Source organism: Balaenoptera acutorostrata, chromosome 21, assembly GCF_949987535.1.
Source record: "Balaenoptera acutorostrata chromosome 21, mBalAcu1.1, whole genome shotgun sequence".
Taxonomy (NCBI): domain Eukaryota; kingdom Metazoa; phylum Chordata; class Mammalia; order Artiodactyla; family Balaenopteridae; genus Balaenoptera; species Balaenoptera acutorostrata.
In genome coordinates this window covers 27,839,942-27,864,760 of record NC_080084.1, presented here as the reverse complement: position 1 = coordinate 27,864,760, position 24,819 = coordinate 27,839,942, and the positions used below count along the sequence as shown (strand labels likewise).

At 46.5% G+C, this 24,819-nt stretch overlaps 1 long non-coding RNA gene across 1 annotated transcript in view; it reads right to left on the bottom strand.

Annotated features, from left to right (window-relative positions):
• Positions 1–1,894: 1,894 nt before the first annotated feature.
• LOC130706103 (uncharacterized) overlaps positions 1,895–24,819 on the bottom strand; it is a 39,904-nt gene continuing 16,979 nt past the window's right edge. The window contains exons 3-4 of the long non-coding RNA XR_009006502.1: positions 9,025–9,476; positions 1,895–3,498 (exon numbers count right to left, since the gene is read on the bottom strand). This is a non-coding gene — a long non-coding RNA (uncharacterized LOC130706103). The remainder of the gene's footprint in view (positions 3,499–9,024; positions 9,477–24,819) is intronic.

The window sequence follows — 24,819 nt, the reverse complement described above, 5'->3', positions numbered from 1 at the left end:
AGCACAGGGAACTCTACTCAATATTCTGTAATAACCTATAAGGGAAAATGTGGTGCTCCAAGGACAATGGTGCTTCAAGGACAAAGGACAGCCCTGCCTGAAAAAGTTTGTGTTACACACCCCACCAGACTCTCTCGCCCTCCGCGCCATGTTGCGATGGGAACGAAATTCCTGAGCCCACCTGGGCAATGGGACTGTTCCTCTCTCGTCCCAAATAAGGAAAGGCATCTGCCTTGTCCCACTCCCACCCTAGAGAAGGAAGGTATATATATGTGCCTCAACCAATCGAGAAAAGAAATTTTCACCTCAGACCATTCTTTTTGTTCTCTGGCTATAAAAACCGACTAATAGCACATGTTCAGGGTTGGCTCTCCCAGACTACTAGGAAGTCGGCCCGCTGTTCTGGCAGCAACCGTTCCCTCTAATAAATTCCATCCTCTTTACGTTCTGCCTTGTGTCTGGAAATTCTTTTCCAACCTGCGTTTGGACCACGACAGAAAAGAATCTAAAAGGAATATATATTCAGTTATATACATGTAACTGAATCACTGTGCTGTACAACTGAAACTAACACGGTATTATAAATCAACTATACTTAAATAAAAAATACATAAATAAAGTTCTCGCTCTGAAGGGTGCTCGAAGCTGAGAGCTTGCACCAGGCTCAGCCGTAAACCACATTTTGGAGGCATGTGTCGTAAGGACCCTCTACTCAGCGTGGTCCAAAAATCAAATGTCTTTCACGTGTGGCCCCCTGTCTACGCATGTACCTAGATGTATTTGTGATAATAAAACACACATTTCTGAAATGTTACTGAATAGTACCTTTTTGTCATTATGCCCTTTCGCAATACACAAAATTTCTGAGTACAGTAATATCAAGTACGTGTTCATGAGAAATTGTGAGGTAAAGTGGGTTTTCAAACCATCGTTTGGGAACCAGAGCTAAAACCACAGAAGGTGCCTGAGGGAGGTGGCCCGCAGACTGGACAGCCGGCCAGTCTGGCATGGCCACTGCTCCCAGGAGGAGCCCCAGCCGAGTGGGAAAGCCGAGGCCCAGGAGGGGAAGCTGCACCCTGGAAGCTGCCCCTCTAGTGCCTTCAGGTGTGTGGCTGGTAAAGGCCGTTTACCTGGCGGATGTCTCAGCCACGGGAACGCTGTCCTGTGCCCCAGGCCGTCCCACCCGCTGTCCCGGGGCCCAGCCCGTTCCTGTTGGTGCCTCTATGTGTCCCCTCTCAGGACCACCGTGTTTCCACAATTCCGGGTACCCGTGTTTTCACATATTAACATTTCTGGAGGCAGAATGTATCTTCAGTTACACAGCTCATAACAGTTTAATTGGAAGTATTTTCTCTCTCTTGGTTTAGAAAAATAAAGATGAGTCTTACCGTCAGGAACACCTTAGAGCTGGTGAAACAGATTGTGTGACCTGAGAAACGGGGGCCGGAGTGTGAAGGGTGGTCCTCGGCCTTCTTAAGCAGCCACAGTTTATTCCCCTACAACACTGATCTTATTATTCTTCAGAAACTAGGTGAAAGCCCTTTTGTACTTTTATAAGACTAGTAATTTGTATAAGCACAATTTCATTAAAAAAAAAATTGGAGGGGGGAAAAAACAATAAGCCATAGTAAAGAAGTGATTATAAACCGTCATTCTTAGATCAAATAATCTGACAACAACCAAACCAGTACAGACCCCGGTGTTGGTCCTGGGTCTCCAGTTTTTATACTAACACAGGTGCCAGGAGGTCTGCCCGCCCCACGACCTGGAAACAGCAAACGCTGAACATGTCTGTGTCATTTTGACATTTCTGGGAATATTTCATCTTGAATAAAAAGGAGAAACATGAAATAAGAGACGCTAAATCCTACATATCTTTATCCAAAACCCAAGAGAAAAGCAAAAATACATTTTTTAATATTTCTATTATAATCACTTTTTTAAACTGGAGGGTGTAAACAACAAGTTGGGCATTATTCAGAAACGTGCTTGGGCCTGACTGGCTGAAGGTTAGGTCAATCTTAGCTGCATTTTCACAGTCAAACCTATTGTTTCACACTCAAGTCAGTGTGGTAAACGAAATATTCAGGAAGAAAAATCATAGTATTTGTATTAGTTTCCTACTGCTGCTAGAACAAATTACCACAAACTTAATGGTTTAAAACACTCAAATTTATCACTTTATGGTTCTGGAGCTCAGAAACGGAAAGGGGTCTCTCTGAGCTAAAATCAAGGTGTTGGCAGAGCCGTGTCCCACGGAAAACCCACTTCTTGCCTTTTCTTGCTTCTGGAGGCTGCCCACCTTCCTCGGCTCCCGGGACCCTCCCCCTTCAAAGCCAGCCCTGACCACCAAGGATTTCCCACCCCCCTCTCCCTGGTTCCTCCACTCACTCATAAGGACCCTGATGACACTGGGCCCACCTGAGTGATCCCGGCTGACCGCCCACCTCACGGTCAGCTGATAAGCAACATTTACCGCTTAGCCTAAGGTAGTCACTGTTTCTGGGGATTAGGACTTGGACATCTCTGGGGCCTTACCCTGCTGCCCACAGATGGGTTACTGGTCTTCACAGAACAATGGTTCTGCACAGGCAGATGATCCTGTGCCTTCGTCCAGTGTGGGGACAAAGGCACAAGCGTTGCCACTGAGCCACCAACGCCTCCCACTGGAAGCGGGACTGTCCCGACTTGCGCCATCTGTGAATTCCACCCCACTGGTGCTCCAGGCTCCCACCAAGAGGACCCCTGCATCCACACTGCCTCGCCACCATCTACTCAGCTCGCGCAGGCATTTCCTGCTGGTGCCCCTCGACCCTCCGAACTCTCAGTCCAGCCCCTCTGTCCCTCTGAGCCACTGTCGCAGTTACAACCTTTAATTTATTACCAAGTGACTTCAGGTGCGCCTCTCCGAGTTGGACTGTAATCTCCGTGGGGTAGTGCAGTTCTGTTCTGTTCCCCATCGGAGCTGTGACACAGTTCTAAGAACCCACACTTCGATGGTGCTCCGGGAATGTTTGCCGAAGGAACGAGCCTCCCACTGAATGAAAACGAGATGGGAGGAGGTTTACAGAGGACGGTGAACAGCAGGGGACGCGGGCTTGATGACTGAAGCTGACGGGTTATCAGGATGCAGGATCCACCCAACAGTGCCTCTGCTTTCATCATGGAAACTGTTCATAAGATGGTGGTGAAGGGGCCAGACCGACAGGCTCAGCCCCAGCTCGCCTGCCCACGGCAGGCCCTTAACCCCCTGTGCCTCCTTGTTTTCTCTTTTGCAAAACACGGTAGTGGTACCTGCCCCACCCTCCCCTCCCCCCCAGCAGTGTAGTGATGGCTGAGTGCACGGTGATCAGTCTTCTTCGGACTTGGGCAGAGCCCGGTGCATTGTGAGTGTCCCTGAGAGCCACACACCGTCCTCATCAGCACAGCTGCCAGAAGTCCCCACGCCGACACCACAGCACAGCCGTCACCTGTGGACCAGCCAGGAACTGGAGTTCACTCGGAAAAGAGGGATGGAAATGTTTTTTAAAGCACGTCAAGGTGGTTTATATAATGTCATTTAATTAACCCTTCAAAAAAGGACCTAACGTCAAGAGTCTCTAAATTGATCTCTAATGGTCACTAGTGAGCAAAACGAAGGTGTGAGGACATCGTACCTAACACGTTCTCACTCCTTAACCTTCGTTTTGCTCACTAGCGACCATGAGAGGTTTAGGGATCCCTGACCCTAATTTAAGGTCCATTTCAATAATAATAACAAGTCGTCAAGAGCGAACAATCTATTACTTCAAGAGAGGTGTTTGTAAATTTGCTGAGTGGAAATGAACTTACTAAAGCATCAGCCCTGGGGACGGAATGAACTGCCCGGGGGCAGGGGAGCAGCAGCCGCAGGACTGCCCGCGCCTGGTGGCGGATCACAGGGGCCTTGGGAGGGAGCAGCAAAGAGCTCCCAACAGGTTCTCCATTTTATTGGAGAAGTATGAGGAGAGATGATTCCAATTAGAAAAGAACAAAATGCTGAAGGTCACATACGATACAAGATACTGCATGTAGGGCTAATTAGCGCTTTGAAGAAGAAGTCACCTGTCTAAGCAGTAGACAGTGAGGGCTAACTCAACAATAATCATCTCTGACTCTAATTGGAGAGCTACCCTTTGGAAGCAGAGCTCAGAGAAACAATTTGCAGATAACATCAAAAGAGATTTAATCATATGCCTTCCTATTTGAAAATGTTAGCTGCCGCTGTGCAGACATATAATCACTAATCTACCATACGAAAGATAGAAAACTCAGCCCACCCACTATTTCTCCTTCTCTGCAAAAATTATTTTTTCTCTGATGACTCATTTTCTAACCAAGAAACTTACTGCTTATGTGGTGGCTTATTTTCTGCTGCTAAAGTATTAACTGTTCAAATGTCCTGAGGCGAGAATGTGGGAAAGCGGACTCCTGGGCTTTCTCAACATCACTGTACAGGAAGCTGGGAAGTGGAACCTAGTTTTACAACTTTGGGAATCAGGGGCAGGAGGGGAAGGAGCTAAGGAAGCATGAACGCCCAGGGTCTCCCGCACCCCAGGGTCGCCTGCCACTCACCCCATCCGAGCGTCCTGTCCCTGTCACACACCGAAGGCAAAGAGCAGGGCAGGGAAGAGAAAGCGGTGGAGTCTCGGGGACCTGTCATGCATCAGGGATGAGCGCCTGGGCAAATCCATGCATTGCTCGGCTGGGGATGCCTACCCCTATTTGACCTGGTCGTGGACCCTGGCTCTGTCCCAGAGGTAGGGGTGCAGGGGGATTCCCTGGGCTGATGGGCCTGAGAAGGGGGAGCTGAGACCCCTCTCACATGGCAGGAGGTAAAACTGAAGGCCAGTCTGCGTGCTAGTTCTTTGGCCTATGACCCAGCCTTTTAGCTAAGAGTCGGCCAAGGGGAGGTGGGCAGGGAGGGTGTGGCCACCATCACCCTGTGTGAGTTACGGGATCCTGCAGGGGACGACAGCAAACCCAGGTGGTGTCGTGGTCTCTCTGCAGCTCAGCCCTGTCCCTGCCCCCATGGGCCTTCAGGACCAGGCTGGCTCAGCAGACCTGCTTCCTTCAAAGATGAATGCAGATTGCCCGGAGTCAGCCCGGGGCCAGGTGGAGACATGCTGCCCACCTGGGCGGGGAGAAGATGTTAGGCTGATGGGGAACGTACAAGAGCCACGAATGTGAGGGACAAGCGCGACAGCCAGTTATCACTACTCTTCTCAACAGTGCACTGGAGAACAAGCCTTTGCAGTAAAATAAAAAATAAAAACCATGAGTTATAAGGGATGAGAGAAAGCAAAGCTATCATTTTCTTGCAGATGATACGATTGTCTACCTATAAAATCCAAGAGAATCTATGAATAAACTACTCAGATTAATAAAAGTTTAGGGCTTCCCTAGTGGTGCAGTGGTTAAGAATCTGCCTACCAATGCAGGGGACACAGGTTTAAGCCCTGGTCCAGGAAGATCCCACGTGCTACGGAGCAACTAAGCCCGTGCCCCACAGCTACTGAGCCTGCACTCTAGAGCCCGTGAGCCACAACTACTGAGCCCGTGTGCCACAACTACTGAAGCCCACATGCCACAACTACTGAGCCTGAGCTCTAGAGCCCGCGAGCCACAACTACTGAGCCCATGTGCCACAACTACTGAAGCCCGCGTGCCTAGAGCCCGTGCTCCGCAACAAGAGAAGCCACCGCAATGAGAAGCCCACGCACCACAACAAAGAGTAGTCTCCACTCGCCGCAACTAGAGAAAGCCCGTGTGCAGCAACGAAGACCCAACGCAGCCAAAAATAAATAAATTTATTAAAAAATAAAAGTTTAGCAAGATTTGCAGGGGACAAGAGCAATGCACAAAATTCATATCATTTCTTTACAGTAGCAATAACCAAGTGGGAATTATAATTTAAACTGCGTCATTCATAGTCACAGCAAAATCTATAACTTCATAGTTGCAGCAAAATCTAACAAATGTGCAATATCTTCACAGAGAAAACAACAAACGTGTTATTAAAAGATATAAAGGAAGAATTTAATAAATGGGGAAAAGTTTCATGGTTAGAAATTTTATCCAATTTCATGGATAGAAAGATTCAATTTTGTAAGTGAATTCTCCAAAATCTTTAAATTCAATGAAAATTCAATCAAAACTCCATCAAAATATATGGGGAACTTAAAAAACTGATTTTAGAGAAAATGTGTAAAGAAATAGCTTAAGAAATGCTTGGGGGCTTCCCTGGTGGTGCAGTGGTTAAGGATCCGCCTGCCAATACAGGGGACACGGGTTCAAGCCCTGGTCCAGGAAGATCCCACATGCCACAGAGCAACTAAGCCTGTACGCCACAACTACTGAGCCTGCGCTCTAGAGCCTGCGAGCCACAACTACTGAGCCCAAGAGCCACAGCTACTGAGCCTGCATGCCACAACTACTGAAGCCTGCACGCCTAGAGCCCACGCTCTGCAACAAGAGAAGCCACCACCATAAGAAGCCCGCACACCACAACAAAGACCCAACGCAGCCAAAAATAAATAAATTTAAAAAAAAAAAGAAAAAAAGAAATGCTTGGAATGATACACTACCTGGAACTGGCTTCAAAAGAATCTGGGGCAGGGGTGGGGGGACCAAGGGGGAGGCGTAGATGAAACCAGATTGGGCATGAATTGATTATCACTGCAGCTGGGATTGGGCTATCCTATTGGGTCTACTTACATATGTTTAAAATTTTCTATAATATAAGGTTAAAAAAGTTTGAGAAGGAAAAATACCAAAAACTCTTTTTTTGAGAAAAAGCCGAATTGGGAGAATTTACAAGAAAATGAACACATCAAAGGTACAGTCATAAAGATTGTGACAACAGTACAGCAGTAGAAAAACAGACCAAGGGAAAAGAAGAGCTCAGAAGCAGTCTTGTGTGTATTTGGGAATTTTGTAATCTGATGGTGGTGGCGTCACAGGTCAGTAGGAAACACGGACATTCAATATATAATGTGGGGAGACTGGGTCTCTCTATCGGGAAAACCTGTTAAACAAGATTCCTGCTTTACGAATAAGACAAATCAAAGCCTAAACGTGACCAACCAAAAACTAGTAGGATGAAATATAGGTAATATAGGCTTTTGTGATCACGAACATAGTGTGAAAAGAGGAAGGGGCAGAATAATTAATACAGCATGGTACCACTTAATGTAAAGTAACACTTTCAAAAATAGGTTTGTATGATGGACACGTGTACATATGTACATTTTTTAAAAAGGCATATAAAAATACAAACTACCAAACTGTTTACCACTGGGTGAGTGAGGACAGGCCTCTGTGTTGTTCATAAAGGATTCCTAAGCTATATCTATTATGTATTTTTTCTTTTAAAAGGATTAGAAACAAGTATGACAAAATATATAGTTAAATTTGGGTTATGGAAACACAATGTGTTTTGTAAAAATTCTTTATACTTTTCCTGTCTCTTTAATTTTTTTTCAAAATTGCAAAAAGACAAAGAAATAAGAAATCATTCAAAGAAATAACATCACTAAACAAACTTGTAGTCAAGACAAGCTGTCCTAGGAGAAAAGCAGAAGGAAGAGCTGTAAGGGCTCCAAGGAGAGATTGCAGGACAAGGACAGAGGATCAGGAGTGGGTGAAGGAGGAAGAGGCCAGGAGGTGAAAGCGCCAACAGCAGCCATCAGAAGTAGGAGAAGCAGGTGGGAAGTGCTGTCCTGGACACGGGGAGCAAACCTGAAGTCACTCAGGATGCTGGGCATGCACAGTGCAAGGCAGTTAAGTGACTCAGGGGCCAGGGAATGATGTGGAGACGATGGGAAAATAACATGTGTATAATTGGTGCTCCTAAAGAAAAAAACCAGAATAAATAAAAGAGAGAAAATTAAAGATACGAATGCATAAAGGTATCTTTAAAAAATGAAAAATTTTTATCTTTTGGTCTTATGTTGCAGGACAAAAAAGTGATACAAGAAGATGGATATAAAATATCTTGATTAAGTAACTCAACTTCAAGGAGAGATAAAGACCCCTGGTTTCTAGAAGGGAAAGTATCAAAGGCAGGAAGAGGTCCAGAAGCCAGAGCCAGGGGAGGGGCCTGGGGGTGCCAGGCAGAGGGAGGGGTTCTGTCATTGCCGCTGGCCGGCTCACACAAGAGGGCGGGGTCCTTGTGGGCCTTGGGCAGGGACAGAGGTGATCCACACCCAAGGAACCAGCTGAAGGGAGCTTCTCGAATGCTTAATCATGGGTCTGCATGCCCTACATTGGATCAAACTCTGTAGGAAAGCTCAGGAAGGGCCCCTAAGGGGCACCAGCTAATCTTTCAGTTACTGACAAGACTGGACCAGGGAGCTTAACTGATTTTTCCAATACTCCACAGCTGATTAGAGAGAGCCAGAACTCCTTCTAGCTTTTATTGGATTCTTAATCTGCTGCTCTTTGTTGGAAAGATCAAATGTATAATATTTGTAGTTTTCTCCATTTATTTTCTAAAATAATGTATTTAAAAAATATTTTATACCCATATATTTACATTTAGATTATATATCATATAAAACATTTATATAATATATAATATATAACTATATAGAATACTATATACTATATATAGTATAGCTATATATTATGGTTATAACATATGTAACTATAATACTATATACTATTATACTATATATACAATTTTATATTCAATATATTTTATATACAATATAGTATACATTATATTGTATATATAGTATTCTACATATTATATAGTATATATGGAATATTTAATACATTCTATATGTCATATACCATATGTAATATATAATTATAATTACATACTAAATACTAGATAACACAAATTGTTACATAATTACAGAATCTGCTACAGAAGTATACATACATATGTAACTATATATATATATATATATACATATACATACATAACTATACATAAGATAACCTAAAATATATAACGCATGTCATACACACGCATAACTGAGAACAATGTCAGCGGCTCACCTGGTGGTGCCCTCCTTGCTGACTCAGCCAGAGGGCATTTCTGCGTCTGGATCTTCTTCCTTCTATTCTTCAGCCGTCTCAGTACCTCCGACCCCTCCCCAGGAGGCTCTTCTGCAGCCTCCTGTCTCCCAGGGTTACACTAGCTCCATCCGTGACAAGACCGCGTTTGTATTTTCTCATTTGTGGCACTTCTTTCTCTTTCCTACGACGTTACAGTCCATCAAGCTTGGAGCACCGTTTCCCCAGGGGTCACTCCCCCGTGGCCTCTGCGGGACATTCTGTGGCACTTGGCACTCGACCACATTGTGCGGATGAGGTGCAGACATTGCTTCTTTTCTGTGCCTTTGGAATTGTGCTTCACAGGTTGAGAAAAATCTTACTTAAATAAACTCTATGAGGCTGGGATTCAAAGCAGGAAGCAGCTGCGCTGAAACTTCCAACTGGACAATCATCTGTTTAAACAGCAAGAAGTAGCCTGTGAAATCGAAAGTAAACGCAAAGGTGCCTTTGGACAATGTATCAAAGGGACTGAAAACCAACCAAATGTCACAAAACCATATGAAGCATTTTTTTAAATACGCATTTTACAGGTCAGGAAACAGAGGCTGGGGGATATTGGATAACTTGACTGGCCTAAATCATTTGTCAAAGCAGGTGATTCCCTCTAGGTTATTTCTTCTCCAATGTGGCCGGGAAGCAGAAGAGGCAGATGGGAAAGCATAAGCCTCTGTGATCACTAAGAGGCAAAGTGAAGTTCAGGGGTCAGAAGCCAGAAAGAACCTGGGCAGCATAGCTGAGGTCAGGGCCCGGTGTAAACCCGGGCGATGCTGAGGCTGCCCTGGTGGCTGTTGTGGACAGAGGTGCACCCACAGCTTGACTTCACTGGTCTTTGCACACCTGGTGAGTTGGCTGGTCCCGCTTGCAGGAAGATCCAGTGTAATGTGAACAGGTATGATTCTGTTCCAATGTGTGTGGGTTGCCCCCATGCCTCCAAGCGATTCTCTGGGTGACCTATGAGTCAGTCAGTTCTGGCTTTTGTACCTGGAGGTAAGTGTCAGATTCCACAGGGGAGGGGCCCAGGACCCCAAGACTGCCCCCCACCCAGAGCCAAACGCAAGTCCAGGTTGTCACCTGTGCTTCTGGCCAATTGGCTATAGTCTGGAGGTTCCCACGACTCCTCCTTGGGTTCAATTAATTTGCTAGAGTGGCTCACAGAACTCAGAAAGCATTTTACTTACTGAATGACCGGTTTATTATAAAAGGATGAACTCAGGAGCAGCCAGATGGGAGGCATGTGGGGCAGGGTGTGCAGAGGGGGTTTGGGGCCCCGCGATCCCTCCAGGCGCCCCTCTCCCAGCATCTCCATGTGCTCACCCACCTGGATGCTCTCCAAACCCCATCTTCTGGGTTTTCATGGAGGCTTCATTGATTGAACTGCTGACCACTGGGGGTAGATTCCACCTGCAGCTCTCTTCCCCTCCCCAGAGGTGGGGAGTGGAGGTGCGACTGAGGGTTCCAACCCTCCTATCACTTGGTTGTGTTGCATTTCTATACACTAATAATGAGCTATCAGAAGATAAATTAAGAAAACAATCCCATTTACAATCTCATCAAAAACAATAACATACCTCGGAATAAATTTAACCAAGGAGGCGAAAGACCTGTACACTAAAAACTGTACACCACTGATGAAAGAAATTGAAGACACAAATAAATGGAAATGTATTTTGTGCTCATGGATTCGAAGAATTAGTATTGTTAAAAATGCCCATACTACCCAAAGCAATATACAGATTCAAGGTCATCCCTATCAAAATTCCAATGGCACTTTCCACAGAAATATAACAAATATACAATCTGTATGGAACCACGAGACCCTAAACAGACAAAGCGATCTTGAGAAAGAAGAACAAAGCTGGAGGCATCACGCTTCCTGATTTCAAACGATATTTCAAAGTTATAGTAATCAAAACAGTTTAACACTGGCATTAAAAAACAGACACACAGATCAACGGAAAAAACATAGAGCCCAAGAAATAAACCCATGCACATGTAGTCAATTAATTAATGACAAAGGAGTCAAGAATATACAATTGGCAAAGGACAGTCCCTTTAATTAAATGGTGCTGGAAAAACTGGACAACCACATGCAAAAGAATGAATCTGGACCACTATCTTACACCATACACAAAAATTAACTCAAAATAGGTTAAAGACTTGAATGTAATACCTAAAACCATAAAACTCTTAGAAGAAAACATAGGCAATAAGCTCCTTGACATCAGTCTTGGCGATAATTTATTGGACTTGACACCAAAAGCAAAGGCAACAAAAGCATAAACAAACAAGAGGGACCACGTGAAACTAAAAAGCTCTGCACAGCAAAGGAATCCATCAGCAAAATGAAAAAGCAGCCTACTAAATGAGAGAAAATATTTGCAAATTATGTACCTGATAAGGGATCAATATCCAAAAGATATAAAGAACTCAAACAACACAATAGCAAAAAACAAACACCAAAAAACAATCTGATTAAAAAATGGGCAGAGGCTCTGAATAGACATTTTTTCCAAAGAAGACATACAGGTGGCCAATAGGTACATGAAAAGATGCTCAACATCACTAACCATCAGGGAAAGTCAAATCAAAATCACAATAAGATATCAGCTCACACCTGTTAGAATGGCCATCATCAAAATGACAAGAAATAACAAGTGTTGGTGAGGATGTGGAGAAAAGGGAACCCTTGTGCACTGTTGGTGGGAATGTAAATTGGTCCAGCCACTATGGAGAACAGTATGAAGGTTCCTCAAAAAATTAAGAATAGAACTACCAGATGATCCAGCAATTCCACTTCTGGGCATTTATCCAAAGAAAACAAAAACACTAGCTGGAAAAGATACCTGCACCCCCATGTTCATTGCAGCATTATTTACAACAGCCAAAACATGGAAACAACCAGTGTGGCTTCTGGGACATCACGATTTTCCTTCTTCCATTTTTTTTTTTTTTAATAAATTTGTTTATTTATATATTTTTGTCTGTGTTGGGTCTTCGTTGCTGTGCGCAGGCTTTCTCTAGTTGGGGCGAGCGGGGGCTACTCTTGGTTGTGGTGCGCAGGCTTCTCATTGCGGTGGCTTCTCTTGTTGTGGAGCACAGGCTCCAGGCGTGCAGACTTCAGCAGTGTGGCACACGGACTCAGTAGTTGTGGCTCGCAGGCTCTAGCGCGCAGGCTCAGTAGCTGTGGCTCATGGGCTAAGAGCACATGCTCAGTAGTTGTGGTGCACGGGCTCAGTAGTTGTGGCTCGCTGGCTCTAGAGCACAGGCTCAGTAGTTGTGGCACACGGGCTTAGTTGCTCCGCAGCATGTGGGATCTTCCCGGACCAGGGCTCGAACCTGTGTCCCCTGCGTTGGCAGGCAGATTCTCAACCACTGCACCACCAGGGAAGCCCGAGGGGCATCACTATTTTCTTGGCTGTGCTTCTCTTGGGAAACTGTTATCAGGGTCCCTTTGAACCATGGTGGCTGGCACAGACTGCCCGGTTTACGGCACACTGACCACAGCATGGAGGGAGAAAGTTTTATACTGAAACAAAACCAAGAAACACTACAGATCCAATGGTCATTCCGTCACAGTAACATAAGATTCCTCTCATCAGACTTCCGTTAGAGAAGTCCCAGCCCCACGGGGGATGCACCACGGAGCTGAGGAAGCGCCAGGGCCCTGTTTCGACACACGTTGTCGGTCACTTTGAATGCTTCTTTGCGAAGAGGCTCCCTGACCTGCCTAAGCTCAGACCCCACAGAGCCTGGACCCGCCCCGTTCCCACCACGGGACTGTCCTTAGGCGGTCAAGTCCCCAGAGCCTGCTCCGACCGCTGCTGCCCCACCAGCAAACCCCTTCCCCTCTGGGTCCCATAAACAGCCCCGCGTCTTCCAAGAGGGAGTCACAGCACCACTTTGGAATCCACGCTTGGCTCTGCTCCCTCACCTGCTGCCGAGTCCTCCCTCCAGGTGCCCAAGTCCTCCATGACCCGGTGTAACGTGAACCACATCTTCAATTTGATTTCACTTAATTTCTACCTAGACTGAAAGGCATCACTCTGATGCCAGCAGGAACAGGGAGGGTGTGAAACAGGTGATCTATTCAGAGGAGGGCATTCACGGCTAATCCAATCCCACCGGGGAAATAAAGATAAATCCACTTGCCTCGACTACTTTGTACCTGGCACACTGAAGGAGGATGGTTTGATTTGCAAAGACCTGAGCTGACTAAGGCTCCCCGGGGGGCTGACGGGAGGAGAGGAAGGACACACAAGCTGGTCTTTAAGGAGGGCTGTGTGGGTGGGCGCCTCGAGCTCCCTGCGGGGCACCCCGGCCCTGCTCCTCACGCATTCAGCATCACCCCACCCCCCAACCCCCGTCACCCTCTCCATAATGTCCCAGCCATCTCTTCCCAGGTCAGCCCTGCCTGGCAGACCCTAAGCCCTAGGTTCTCCCCCCGTGGTGCCCGTTTGCAGACAATCCACACTTCCGGACTGAACCTGTGGCCACTGAGACGGTCTGAGTTCCCATTATGGCCCGTAGTGGGTGTCCGGGGGAGCTGGGAAGTTTCTTGCATTTGTTTTTGATAATATCCTCCTCCGTCCACATTCTTTCCATTGTCCTTTCTCTCCTATTAACCATCTCTTTGTCTTCCTGGTCCACGCTCTTCAGCTTTGTCGCCTGGCCCTTCCACTGCATTTTTACTTTAGCTACCCTGGGTTTAATGCACAGCTTACTGAATGTGGCCTGCTACGCACACCTCCCCTGGATGCGGACCTCCCTTTCCAGGGTACCTTCACCCCGGCGCTGCCCGATGGCCAGTCAGAGCCTCGCCCACACCCATGCTCAGCGATGCAGTCCTGTTCTGCTGTCACCATCAGGGACACCACATCTCGGTTTCTCACTATTTATCTGCATCTGAGGGACCTTGGGGCAATCGAGCTCCTCCTCAGAGTGATTAATAGTTCACAGGGTTGGTCTTGGAACTGAGAGGTGCACGGACATGTCTGACTAATGAGGGACACTTGAAATGCGTGTGGATCAGGAAAGGTCTGCACTTGTGATCTTTCACCTGGCGACACACAGGCCGGGGGTTCAGAAGGGAATCAGAATTCTCAGCAGCAGCTGCCAAAGCCAGAAAACAGTCCCCCAGCTATGACTCTCCCTCAAACTGAAATGTTAATAAAAATCATTACTTGTATTTAACTTATTCGTTTTATGTAGCACACACACATACAGCACTCGCCCTGGGCTGAGCTAGAGTCTTCCTGAGTATAACTCAATCCCCATTTTACAGGCAAGGAAACCGAGTCAGAGACATTGAATAATCGCCATAGCTCAGGTGACCAGAGAGTGGCCAGTGGGCAGACAGGCAGCTGCCCCTTCTGCACCTCGAGGCTGTGCCGCCCTCCTGGTTCGCAAGCGGGAGCTCTCAGGAGAGTAACGACCGCTTCGGACCTGCCTTTGGGAGGAAGGGATTCCCAGGAGCAGATGCAGCCCCGAGGCCCAAGGCCAGGCAGGAAGGAGTCTGGGAGCCTGGGGAGAAGGAGGGTGAGGCAAGGGCCTGGGCGGCCCTTCACACACCCAAGGGTTTGGGTTCATCCCAAGGGCCACAGGAGGCACTGGAGCATTTCAAGCAGCCAAGTTATACAGTGTACATCTTGAAACGATGCCCTGTTATTTGAGGGGTGGATTTAGGGTGGGGGCAGGCAGGCCCCTCCAGCAGGCAGTGGAGACGGGAGAAGTGGGATATTCAAACATATCTGGAGGGAGGTCACCTAGGGATGGACGGACGAGTGTGTTCGGAGGAGATGGGGAACCAGTCACGGGATGTGGGAAGTTCCAGGCCTAGTCTCAGCCCTGCTATAAATTCGCTCTGTGACTTCAGGCCAGTTACCTAACTCCTCAGGGCCTGTTTTCTCCTGTGTTAAATAACCAAGTAGGCAACGTGGTGGTTGTTAGGAGATCTTGTGTATGTTCCATAAAAAGGGAACATTTAGACCCGTTTCATGTGATGCTGCATTGATTTCCCTAATTGGGCAGCTGATGAAAGCTTCCTTAATCAGTATCTGCAAAGAAAAATCAATCTTTCATTTCCCAGTGTGGTGCGGCTGTGGAAGTGTTTGCATTCCTCCTTCACTGGTTGTTTCAGCAGGAAAGTAGGAGACCTTGAGCCGGAGTTAGTGCCCACTCACCTCCTCATCCAACACGGGTGGAACCTGCCATGTTCCAGGGGGCTGGCACTTGCTTCCCTCTGTCTGACCCGCACGTGCCCCTTCTTCTAAGAATTAATGTTTAGCAGTCAGTCTGGTCCCTGCTTTAGTCATCTGCAATTTCAGCATCTTTCAGTCTGCTGCAACCTCTTAAAAGGTTTGGGTTTTTAACTTTTTTCCCTGAAAATTACAAATATTAAAAACATTTGTTCTTTTTCTGATTGTAAAGTGAGATACGGTTGTTGCAGAAAATTTGAAACGTGTCATTTTGACTTAAGCGATGAGTTGTCTGAGACCGACTGATGTTCAGGGAGCCGTGGGGGAGGGTGGACGGAGGTGCCGCCCGCAGAATCAACGCTAGAGACGGCCCTGGAGGCCCCTGCTCCCCCCTCTAAGGAAGAGTCCAACGTCACACGGCACAGGGGCTGCCACGGGCTGAGAGACCCCATGCTCTCCTGCTCCAAACACCTGGATGCCAGTGAAGACAGCCAGTGACTCGTGGTCACTGTGACCAGGGGACCGGCGAGGAGGAGACACCTGGATGCAGGTAAGAGTCTCACACAATCTGGGATTTTCCTCTTTGTGTAAATCTTTCATCTTTTGATATGACTCCCATGGACAACTCACTCCTCCTCAGGACGCATGAGGGTTTCCACTCGAAGGAAACTCAGTGGCAGAGATTTATCTGCTGTAGCTCAGGCGGGGAGGGAGGAGGGGGGCGTTCCACGACCCCAGTGACACCACTCCTCCTGTCACTGAGATAGACTTGGCTGTGGTGTCTGCGGCCCAGGAAGAAAGTGCTGACAACTGTCATTATTTCTACTCTCCCTAGAGGACACAGAACATTAAGTGTAACTTGCTGATGGCTTTCAATGACAGGAGAGAGATTAGTGTGAAGAATCCTGCTCAGCGAGAGGGATGGACTGGTGACCTGTTCTAATTTCTTCTGTCGTAAATAAACAGGGGGCATATGGCTTCCACAGTGGATGGAATTATGTACAGAGCTATTCCAGGTCTGGGGCTGTTGAAACACAGAACTCGAGACAATGCCCAGTTCACATGTGCTGCGCTCACCTTCCCTGCACACCTGTGCTTTCCCATCGCTGTGCCCTCACCTTAAGCCATTCTCCCAAGGAGGGAGGGAGAGTGTTATTTTCCCTCAAAGACTCCCTGGTTCAGTGGAGTGGCTGGGATGGGCGGCCAGCCGACCAAAGCTCTCGGGCTAGAAGTTCACCCACAAGCTAGCCTGGTGGTCACGACTGACTCACCCTCCTGGGTCTCAGAATCGCCCCCCAACACTCCCGTTCTCGTCTCAGCACTTCTGCTATTAATGGGTTTGGTGACCTCGGCCAACTGACATTCTGATACCCATTTTCCTACGTTCTTTTATTTCTATGGGGCAAGGAGTCAGGTCACTGGTACTAAGGATAAGTGTACTTATAGTTTGGATATATCTGGCCACGCTTTCAAAAGACAAAAATTGGTATTTTCACAAGGACTGTGGGAGAACTCCCTTCTCCCTTCATGTCTTGCAGTTTATGGTAGAACGCTTCTAATATTTCTCAAACCAATAGGTATTATTTTACCTGTAATTTCCCCTAAATTCTAGGAAGGAGGAAACTCTGTTCCCATGTTTTTGAAGAGTTTTTAGTTACATGTATTTTCCTTCTGTAAATAACCTATTTTATGCTTTATATATTTTCCTCTTGCCTGTCTCTTCACAATTTCAGTTTCCTTGTCATTTTAAGGCATCTTTATATTGTATTGATATTAACCACTATCGGTTATCAAAATTGCACTTAGTTTTTCAAAGTATCAGTTTGTCAGTTGACTTGCATTTAATGTGACATCTGCACCCCTCTTTAAAATCTTTATTATTCATATTAGAGCCACTTTGTGACAGAGCAGTGTTAAGAGACAGGGGGTTTTCTGTCTTCAGATTCCCCTCCCTTTGCTCGCTGGTGCAGCCCTCTCTCTGCACCTCATTTGTGTGCTTCTGTCTGTCGTACACGTAGACCCCACCCCACCTGTCACTGTCTGTGGGCGTGTCTGAACCATAGCATAGTAAGTGTCCAGAATGACCGCAGAGTTGTGCGCACAGTATCACGAGGCCCCAGAGGAAGGGCCAGGACATCTCTCTGGTTGGGGGGAAATGTGGCACACACACGCTGGTGACCTTCACGGCTAATGGTTGTCCAATGATGCTTAGTGGACAAACACTAAATCTACAGACTTCAGGGGAAAGTTGGTATGTGGGACACAGCATGTCCCCGAAGCACATCTCTGTCCTTGATACAGTTTAGAAGTTGATACACAGTCCTGTTAGTTTGATGAAATGGCATCTGGAGGGTGCAGGGTCACTGAACAAATTTTTGGCGTTATCATTCACTCAAGTCTACATCAAAATTAATCTGACAACCACACATAAAGAGTGTTAAGAGTACTGCTCTGTCTAAAAGTACTGGTCAGCATTGGAGATGATTTAGGAATCTGGTACATTTAACGGAAGCAAATGACTGAAGACTGAAGCCAAGAATGGAAGGCCTGGGCTCAGCTGAACACTGTCTCCAAGGTAGAAGAATCCCCCACAGAGCCGGGCCCTTGTTGGCAACATCAACCTCAATGGGAGGATTCCCCCAAAGGCAGTTCTCACAGGGCTGCCTTCCCTCCCTCGCCTGGGCAATACCCCCCCTCACCCCCACAGCAGGCCAGGCGCCTCCTGCCGGGACCGTGCTATGGCAGGTTGGGTGTTGTGGCTCTACTACCCAGACTGCTATGTTCATTTCCCAGCCTCTCTGCCTGAAACAGACTGGAACAGAGCGGACTTTGATTCAAAAACTTGTTAAAACAGACCTTCAAGCAAACCCCAAATCAAGGAGTCAACAAGAGCAAAAATCCTTTCTGAGGAGCATTGGGTTCAACCCTCTGGAAACTCCCATTAAAACCAGGATCTGGCCAAGGAAGGGAAAAGGGTGATAGGGAAAATTAATCCCTTTATTTTGGTTATCACATTTTGTAAAGATTAAATCTGGTTGAAAAAGCACAGAGACAGTCCCAGACGGAAAACGGCAGGTTTCTCCACACTTGGAGAGCCTGTGGAAGGAGGGCAGCTGTGGCTTGGTGACCAGTGCTGGTCCTGCCTGCGCTGCTTTGCTGAGGTTCATCTGAACAGCCCAGAGATCTGCCTTTCTCTTTCTCACCCACCCCTCACAGCCCACCGGCTTCCCAAGTCTCTCTCCAAAGGCTCTGCTTCCCTCCCAGAAGCTCAGGATCTGGACAATCGCAGCACAAGCGCCTCTGACAGCTGACCCAACGTGGAAGCTGCCTGTGGCCACCGGGTCCTAGTGGAGTCTCAGAAGCTTTAGAAAAATACCTATCCACTGTCTTGAAAATCAGAAGAAGGACAGTGATCTCATCCTTGTTCTCCTTGTCTTGTGGATATTTCAAAATGGCACCCATTACACAAAAGTTAACTCAAAATGGATTGAAGACTTGAACATAAAACCTAAAACCATAAAATTCCTAGAAGAAAACATAGGCGGTAAGTTCTGCGAATGGGTCCTGGTGATGATTTTTTTGGATGTGACACCAAAAACAAAGGCAACAAAAGCATAAACAAACAAGAGGGACTACATCAAACTAAAACGCTTCTGCACAGCAAAGGAATCCATCAACAAAATGAGAAGGGAACCTACCAAATGGGAGAAAACCTCTAACAAGGGGTTAATATCCAAAATATAATAAACTCAAACAACTCAATAGGAAAAAAAACCCCAATCTTATTTAAAAAATGAGCAGAAGATCCGAAGAGATGTTTCTCTAAAGAAGACATACAAATGCCAACAGGTACATGAAAAGATGCTCAACATCACTCATCACCAGGAAAATACAAATCAAAGCCACAATGAGATATCACCTGACACCTGTCAGAATGGCCATCATTAAAAAGACAAGAAATAACAAATGTTGGCAAAGATGTGAAGAAAAGGGAACCTTGTGCATTGTTGGTGGGAATGTAAATTGGTACAGCCACTATGGAGAACAGTCTGGAGGTTCCTCAAAAAGTTAAAAATTAGGGACTTCCCGGGAGGGCCAGTGGTTAAGACTCTGTGCTCCCAATGCAGGGGGCCTGGGTTCCATTCCTGGTCAGGGAACTATATCCTGCATGCTGCAACTAAAGATCCCATGTGCCGCAACTAAGACCTGGCGCAGCCAAATAAATAAATAAATATTTTACAAATTAAACTGTGATATGACCCAGCATATTCCACTTCTGAAGAAAATGAAAACACTAACTTGGAAAGATATATGCACCCCCATGTTTACAGCAGCATTTAAATAGCCAAGATACGGAAGCAAACTGAGTGTCCATTGATGGATGAATCAATAAAGAAAAATGTAACACACACACGCACACACACACACACGAATACTAGTCAGCCATAGAAAAGGAAATCTTGCCATTTGTGACAACATGGATGGACCTAGAGGGTATTATGCCAAGTAAAATAAGTCAGAGAAAGACAAACACCATATGATCTCATATGTGGAATTAAAAAAAAACACATACACATGACAAAAACTGACCTCACAGTTACAGAAAACAGATTGGTGGTTACCAGAAGAGGGATTAGGGGTGGGTGAAATGGGTGCGGGTCCAAAGCTACAAATTTCCAGTTATAAGTCCTGGGACGCACTATACCGCACGGTGAGTGTGGTCTCATTCCGAAGCAAAGGTGTCCAGTGATCTTGGTGAGTCTCACCCAGCTCTGCAGGTCAGTGGTGGCTCAACACAAATGGGATGAGAGGGGAGATCATGCTTGTAACCCTAGCATTGCAAAGGGAGCCTCTGAACAGAAGGGTCAGCTGGCAGATGTGGAGTACAGGTTTTCTCTATTTAATAGGTCGTTTTAAGAGGGATGCATTGATTCCACGACATGCTAGTTTAAAGCCATCCAGGACTATGTATTCCTTTATTTAAGACGCGCATTTTCCCACTTGGGGCGTGAGAAAAAGTACGGTGTTCACTCATTGTACTTTCCCTCTGGTTTCTATTTCCCTTGTTTTTAAAGACTCTTTATCAGCTCCAAAAGATGAAACATCCTCAAATACGAAAGGTCTGCTCTCGTTTTGAAAAGACTAGCCCCAAGAAACACACCCACATTTCCACAGACTTCAAAACTGTTCATTAAAATGCATTGAAAGAGAAGAATGTTGAGGAGGGCTGGTGGGGGTCTTGGGGTGCCCACTCAGGGGGACACACACTGGAGAAGGGCTGTGGGGTCTTGTAAAGTATCCAACAAGATTGTCTACGGAGAGATTTCTCAGAAACAGAAGGTGTAATCAGGAGATGTGGATAACCAGGGGCAGTTAGCTGGAAGGAGTTTTAACCAGGTGATCACAGGAGTCAGGTCGTCACATTTCTGTGGTTAAGCACTGGGATATCTTGTTTAATTTTTTCAACTGGCAACCAATTTAAAAAATTAGTTTTGTTCCCTGCTAATCAATCATGCATTAACAAGCAATAAATATTTGAACCCTCTGCTAGGTACTATAGGTGTTAAAAGAGACAGAAGGGGATTTTAACCTAGTCTGGAAATCAAGATGTGTGCACAGCATGACCTGACTGGAACCAGGAATATACTGAGAATCAACAGCACAGAGAAAAGCACAGGGACTGGGAAATGAGGTGGCAGAGGAAACGGGCTGTAACCGGGAAAATAAAACGTGGGTGGTGGTCAATTCCCCGTTTGCTCGTCCAGAGCTCACCGGTCCTCGAAACCCGACTTTCAAGTAATTCAGTGGTTTGGTGCATGTTCCCCTCCCCAGCATTCTCGAAAATGTTTAATGTGTGGGACCAGCCAGCTTATTGAAAAGTTACAATTTAATGAACCAAAAATATTGTGTAAGGCCTATATTCGACATTAAGCGGGCAGACTGCATAGAAAGACAGGATTTCACCTTCATCTACAAAACCCATTCACAACGTGCACGTGTGCGAAGCCCGGGGGTGTGTGATTTGGCCCTGCGGCTCCACGCTTCGACCTCGAAGCTTCCTGCACACGCAGGCCCCCAGCCTCCTGGGCTGTGCTGTCAGAACCAAGACGGGGCAGTGCCACCGGCACCGCGGGTCAGCGCCACCGGCACCGCGGGTCAGCATGGGCGGTGGGCGTGGTGGCTGCCGTGGAGCTCAGCAAGCCTTGTTGAGGTAAGTGGGCCGCGGACTCATTGTCTCGGGCAGCACACTCCATCCCCTTAGCCGTGCCAACCCTCAGGGGAATTTGGTGGGTGAGGACGTGTCGGACTAGAGGCCAACTCCAGCACCAGTGTGCGTGCGTTTGTATGTTTCTGTATGTGTGGGTGCACGTGTGTGCACATGTGTAGTGTATGTGTATTTAAGTATGTGTGTACACGTGTGGGTGTATGTTGTGTATGTACGTATGCATGTGTGTACTGTGTGTGTGTGTTTCCTCTGTGGGTGTTGCTTTGTGTGCACACATGTCCTCTGCATGGACGTGCATGTGTATACATGTGTGTGCATGTGTATGTTTTGCACATGCGTGTGTGATTGTGCGCACGTTATGCATGTGTACGCGTGTTGTGTGCAACCGTTGGTGGGATGAGGGGAGGTGGAGGCCGCTGAGCTGCCACAGAGACAGATATCGCGAGAGAACCAGCATCCAGACGGAACGGTGAGCGCAGGGGAGGCTCCAGCCTGGAGGCAGACCTGCCAGGCTCCTCCCCGCACCCGGTGGAGCCGCTCGCTCAAATCCTGCCGTCAGCTTCTCCCATCCTGTTCCAGTCTGTTCCAGTCCTGCCCCTTTGAGGGGCGTCTACGCAGGGACACAACAGCTGACGGCGTTTCCCAGTCCTCTTGGGTGGACTCAAGCTTCTACTGGCGGGAGCGGTCAAAGGTCAAGGGTGCAGCCCCTCGGCGACAGGGCCGGTGGGGGCTCCTGACCCCCGTGTTCAGGAGGAACAAGCGGGCTGCGTGCACGCGTCCTGAGCGCAGAGACTCCACTCCCCTTCTTCCCGCAGGCCCTTCCTCCTCCTCCAGCCACTGCCCGCCAGTCCGGATCCGGAGCTCTCGAAAGCGTTACAGCCCAGGGGCGGTTCCTTCCTCAGGGCCTCATTCCTGCTGAGCGAGAGGTTTCTTTGAACTAACCAAAGTCATATTTGCTTGATTCAGGTTCAACAGATTTCATGTCTGTCAATACAACTTAAAAATACCCCCGAACATACATGCCCTATTACAGACTTTCTTCCAGGTACATCTCCCTCACATATGAGTTAGCCTAATAATTTCTTCTCACTTCTGCAACAATAAACTTCTTTCCTGATCAGCTCTACCCAACAGTCACAATATCCCAAGTAGGCACTTGTAACGTAAAAGCTGATTACAGGAGATGCCGAGGTTATGAGGCTCAGAAAATATGACTTATTCAATGAAAATCAGGAACCAGGGCTTAGAACTCCGCATACTTTCCTCAGACGCAAAGGAAATCCTCGGAGCCCAGGGGCCTCAGCTGTGGTCCCTCATTACGAGGAAGACGGAGCAAAAGGGGAACAAACCTTAAAGAACAGGGAGGTAATAAATGGAATCATTTGTGGCCTGATGAGAATAACTACCAGGGTAAGAGCCATGAAGCAAAGATTAATCGGCACGTCAGCGATTCGCAAGTTTCGAGGAGTTTAACCACCGGAGGAGGACGGCGCTCTAGTACACAGTCCTGCTGGGACCCGCGCGCAGACGGGGTGGGACGGCTGGCGCTTTTGAAGCCCTATCTCCCTCTGCCTCGTGCCACCCGATTTTAGTTGTGACTAGGAGTGCCAGACTTGTGCCAAACTATGCATAAAAACGAAGGCAAGTTTAATTTTAAAACCCCAGCTGTTTTTTGAAACTTGTTTATCAAGGAGAAGATATTCATATGTGATCCTGTGGAGTGAGTCACGTCCCCCAAGGAGCGAGGGTCTTAATACGTCCCATTTGGAGGAGGATTTCCTTGTCTCCTTTGTAATTTATGCTAATTAGATTTCTTTTTTCTTAAGAGGATGCTTTCAGAATTGGGAAATAAGAATAAGATATGACAATAGATATGAAGTCTGATTTTTTTTAAATATAGAAATATCTACATTCAAGTGATAACTTTGAAAATAGACCTACATATTAGTTCCAATGGTTTTATTACTGTTCAATTTTTTTTCTTCAACTCTTTTTTTTAACCACCTCTACAGCCAAGGGTATATTCATTAAGATCTACTCTCTGGTGGTAAAACTTCATCTTTTGAGGGTAAATTTTATTTTGGGAAAAGCTAAAATCATTCCAAGCTAAATATGGTAAATAAGGAGAGTGATCAAGGATAAGAATATTGTTTGGGGCTAAAAATTAAGTTTGAGGCTAAAAACCAAGGTTTGTTTTCTTACATTGTTCAGAAATGGACTCCAACAGCAATTTATGTAAAATATTTATTGAATATCCACTAAGTGCAAACACTGTATAAGGCTTAGAGGTAGATGAAAGTGATGAAGACATGGTTTTCCACCAAAAATGTTACCAGCCTAGGGTTTCATCAGGTGAAGAGGGGGGAGAGGGGCACTGCGGGCAGTGGAAGGACCCAGGGAGGTTTGCATGGGAAGCGCCAGGTCTTCCACACACCGTCCAGGCTGGCAGGAAGGGTGAGTCCTGCTGAGGAAAGGTGGGTGATGAGATTAGAAAGTAGTGAGAAGCAGCAAATGAAACAACATGAAAACACAACTCACGGAGAGGGAAGCGATATTAGCAAACCATATACCTGATAAGCGGCTACTATCCAAAAGGAACTCATATAACTCAACAGCAAAAAATCAAGCAACTCCATTAAAAAATGGACAATGAACCTGAACAGACATTTCTTCAAAGAAGACATACAAACTGCCAACAGGTACATGAAAATATGCTCAACATCACTAATCATCAGAAAATGCAAATCAAAACCACGAAGAGCTATTACCTCACACCTGTTGAATGGCCATCAACAAAAAGATGAATTAGCACGTGTTGGTGAGGATGTGTAGAAAAGGGAACCCTTGTGCACAGTTGGTGAGAATGGAATTTGGTTCAAGCACTATGGAAAGTATGGAGGTTCCTCAAAAAATTAAATGCAGAACTACCATACAATCCAGCAATTCCACTCCTGGGTATTTATCCAAAGGAAATAAAATCCCTACATCGAAGAGATATCCACATACCTATCCATGTTCATTGCAGCATTATTCACAATAGCCAAGACAGGGGAACAACCTAAGTGTCTGCTGATGGATGAATGGATTAAGAGAATGTGATATATACACCATGGAATATTATTCAGCCTTAAAAAAAGAAGGGGATTCTGCTATTTGCAACAACATGGATGGACCTTGAGGGCATTATGCTAAGTGAAATAAGCAAGACACAGAAAGAAAATTACTACATGATGTCACTTATATGAGGCATCTAAAAAAGTCAAGCTCATGGAAGCAGAGAGTAGCATGGCGGTTGCCAGGGGCTGTGGGTGGGGT